This window comes from Carlito syrichta, unplaced genomic scaffold (genome assembly GCF_000164805.1).
Source record: "Carlito syrichta isolate Samal-C Ts95f unplaced genomic scaffold, Tarsius_syrichta-2.0.1 Scaffold312149, whole genome shotgun sequence".
In the NCBI taxonomy this organism is placed as follows: domain Eukaryota; kingdom Metazoa; phylum Chordata; class Mammalia; order Primates; family Tarsiidae; genus Carlito; species Carlito syrichta.
Window position 1 is genome coordinate 521,979 of NW_007256245.1, and position 4,160 is coordinate 526,138.

The 4,160-nt window shown below is 43.0% G+C and overlaps 1 protein-coding gene across 3 annotated transcripts in view; it reads right to left on the reverse strand.

Annotated features, from left to right (window-relative positions):
* SPG11 (SPG11, spatacsin vesicle trafficking associated) overlaps positions 1-4,160 on the reverse strand; it is a 100,261-nt gene that overhangs the window by 87,845 nt on the left and 8,256 nt on the right. The gene's annotated exons all lie outside the window — the stretch shown is intronic.

Sequence of the window (4,160 nt, forward strand, 5' to 3'; positions counted from 1 at the left end):
GTCTGGGCGACAGTGTGAGACTCTAACTCAAAAAAAAAAAAAAGAAAAGAAAAATCACTGTAAAACTTCCAGGCAATATATATATATTTCTCTGAGTTGGAGTCTCACTCTGTCGCCCAGGCTGGAGTGCAGTGGCATGCTCACCGACACCGCCACATCAACCTACTGGGCTCAGGTATCCCTCCACCTCAGCCTTCCAAGTAACTGGAACTACAGGCACACGCTACCATGCCCGGTTAATTTTTTGATTTATTGTAGAGGTGAGGTCTCACCAAGAAGTTGCCCAGGCTGGTCCCAAACCTGTGGCTCAGGCAATCCTCTTACATCAGCCTCCCGAAGTGCTGAGATTACAGGCATGAGCTACTGAGCCCAGCCTCCAGGCAATACTGAGACCAAATGAAGGTGCTAAATATGAACTTAGAGTGGTATCAATTTTCCTTTGTAGTTTTCTCACACATGATCAGCTGCTGGAGTGTAGTCACTGAGAAGGCAAAATAAAGGTTTAATTCAGGGTTGAAATCTTATCAGACCAAGTGCTACTACAGGACAGGAGTAAGAGTTTAGAGTATATGCAAGACAGTAATCGATTTAATGGGTCACAGAATTTATGCTGAAAAGGGGAAGAAGTGAAAACAGAAGGGGAATGAAGAGTGGAAGGTCAACGAATTGGGAATTCCACTGAGGTCAGATGACAGGTAAAGTGGGAGTACTTGAGTAAGCAAGCTGGAAAGTTTGGGAAGTTGTGGTCAGAGAGTAGAATAGTAATTGGGGGAAGAAACAATTTGATATACTGACAAATCGAAGGTAAGGTTGTGGGCATGGAAAGCTAAGGAAAATTGGAAGAAAAAGTAATTGACAATGAATTGAAAGAATAAACCAGGAATCTGGATTCTCAAGGAGCTTATAAATTCCATGAGAAACAAGAATAAGTTAGAGATATAATATAAGACTGTATGATTAAGTGCTAAACTGTGGTGCAAAGCAGAAGTGCTAGAAAAGTTCAAAGAGGAGAAAATATTACGAAACGTGTATACGGTTACAGGTAGACAGGTAGCTAAGTAGGCTTTCCTTATCAAATTGTTTTCCAAATGAATGATTAGGTGATAACTCTACACATACAGGATATGTTTAGTCAGCAATGGCTTACTGATAAATAACAACACAGCTTGAAAATGTGCTAATCAGCCAGGCTCGGTGGCTCAGCCTGTAATCCGGTGCCTTTGGGAGGCTGAGGTGAGTGGATTGCCTGAGCCCGTGGGTTCGAGACACACCTGGGCAACTTGGCAAGACCTTATCTCTACAATAAATCAAAAAATGAGCCGGGCGTGGTAGCGCGCACCTATAGCTCCAGCTACATGGAAGGCTGAGGTGGAAGGATTGCCGAAGCCCAGCAGGTCGAGGCTGTGGTGGCCAGGAGCAGCCACTGCACTCCAGTCTGGGCCACAGAGTGAGACTCCAACTCAAAAAAAAAAAAAAAAAGAAAGAAAGAAAATGTGCTAATCATCCCTGCTCAAAGATTTTTTAAAATTAAAAGGCTATTTAAGGTGAATGAAAACACCACAGTTGTAAGGAGTCCTGGTAAATATTAGTATATGAAGATGAATCTACCCTATCTTGTGATCCAAACAATAAGCAGTAAAACTCATCAGAAAACATTCCCAAATATTCAAGGACTTATTTATCTAATTCAAATTAAGGTGGAGCCAAAGTTCCTAAGGGTTTTCAATGGCCCTAAACATTAAAGTCATAAATGCATCCTTGCCTACTTTTAGATAAGCAAGTTACAATGAATAGGCTCCTGTGTGTATGCATCCGCACACACACACACACACACACACATACATACACCTCTCAAACATTGTAAAATCAGAAGAAACCAGAAAACCTACAGCAAAAAGCAACACAAACCAGCACTCAGTTATTATTTATGCATTTATTTTTTAATTATTTATTTTTTTGAGTTGAAGTCTCACTCTGTCACCTGGGCTGGAGTGCAGTGGCATGCTGCTCACGGCCACCAGTCTCAACCTGGTGGATTCAGGCAATCCTTCCGCCTCAGCCTTCCAAGTAGCTGGAACTACAGGCATGTGCCACCACGCCCGGCTAATTTTTTGATTTATTGTAGAGATGAGGTCTCGCCAAGTCACCCAGGCTGGTCTCGAACCTGTGGGCTCAGGCAGTCCTCTCACTTCAGCCTCCCAAAGTGCCAGGATTATAGGTGTGAGCCACCACACCCGGCATTACTAATATATTTAGACAGTAACAAGGTCAGGCCCTCTCAGAAATCCTTAAGAGATCCTTAATTGGAGAAAACTTGATGAATATACTTTGTGACTTTCAAAGGATCCTCAAGGCGGCCAGGAACCCAAACCACAAAGGCAACAGTTCTAACTAACACAGGGCAAATTCCATTTGTATTCTCTCCGATGTGGGGCAAGGGGTGATTGACGTATAACAGTCAAGAGCTTTTAAAAACGTGTAATCCTGGACCTGGAGGGTGGCACACCCAGAGAGGGCACGGAAGTTTTGTACCTCTTCCCCTATACTTTGCCAAACGCATCCGTTTATATGTATCCTTTGTAATATACTTTATTAAATAACCAAGTAAGTGTAAAACAAATAATAAAACTGTGTAATCTTGATTGCTTTTTATTCTTAAGAGACAGAGTCTCAGTTGCCCAAGCTGGAGTGCAGTGGTGCAATCATAGCTCACTACAGCCTTAAAATCCTGGACTCAGGAGATCCTCCTGCCTTAGCCTCCTGAGTAGCTAGGACTACAGGCATATACCACCATGCCTAATTGTAGAGATGGGATCTCACTATGTTGCCTAGGACAGTCTCAAACTCCTGGCCTCAAGCAATCCTTCAGCCTTAAACTCCCAAAGCTCTGGGATTACAGGCATGTGCCATTGCACCTGGTGAGCTTTTTAAATTCATATGATAGAACCCATATATAATAACACATAGGTCAAAAATCAAAACTTTTATGTACATGTAGAAATACAAAGGTGGCCAGGCCAGTGTTCACTTCTACAAAGGGGCCCCCACAACAGGAGTTCCATCATTTTGGAGGGCAGGACTCTTGCTCGGAATTTGTTCCTCTGGATTAGATAGTCAACCCAAGTTTGTTGTTGTTGTTGTTGTTGTTGTTTTTGAGTCAGAGTCTCACTCTGTCGCCTAGGCTGGAGCACAGTGACACACTCATGGCCACTCCAGCCTTTACCTGCTAGGCTCAGGCAATCCTTCCACCTCAGCCTTCCAAGTAGCTGGGACTAAAGGTGTATGCTACCACGCTGGGGTAATTCTTTTATTTACTGTAGAGACAAGGTCTCATCAAGTTGCTCAGGCTGGTCTTGAACCCATGGGCTCAAGCAATTTTCTCACCTCCGCCTCTCAAAGTACTGGGATTAGAGGCATAAGCCACCGTGCCTGGCCCAAAGTTTTTATCTGGAAGTTTTGATAAGGTTGCATCACAATTTGTGGAAGAGACATTCCAAGTTGTGGCAAATAGATGACTGGCTTTTTCACCATGAAAACGCACCTGCCCACAATGCACTGAGTATTCAGCAGTTTTTGACCAAAAATAGCATGAGGCCCAGGTCCCACACTCCCTATTCACCTGATTTCTCTCTGAGCAAATTTTTTTGTTTCCCCAGAAGAAAAAAATCCTCAAAGGGAAATCCTAAAAGAGGTGAAACAAAAAACCTCAGCAGCACTAACAGTAATCAAAATTGACAAGTTTAAAAACTGAATTGAGCAGTGGAAAAAGATAGGTGTATTGCATCAAGCAGAGAGGTGTATTGCATCAAGCAGAGAGTACTCTGAAGGTGACTGAAACATATAAGAATACATAATTTCTCTCACAAAGGAAGACATCCGAGCAGCCAACAAACACATGAAGAAATGCTCAACCTCACTAATCATCAGGGAGATGCAAATCAAAACCACACTGAGATACCACCTAACTCCAGTCAGAATGGCAATTATCAATAACAAAAAATAACAGTTGTTAGAGAGGGTGTGGCAAAAAGGGAACACTCCTACACTGTTGGGTGGGAGTGTAAACTAGTGCAACCTCTGTGGAAAGCAGTGTGGCGATTCCTAAAAGCTCTAAACATCAACCTCCCATATGACCCTGCAATCCCCCTACTGGGAATATA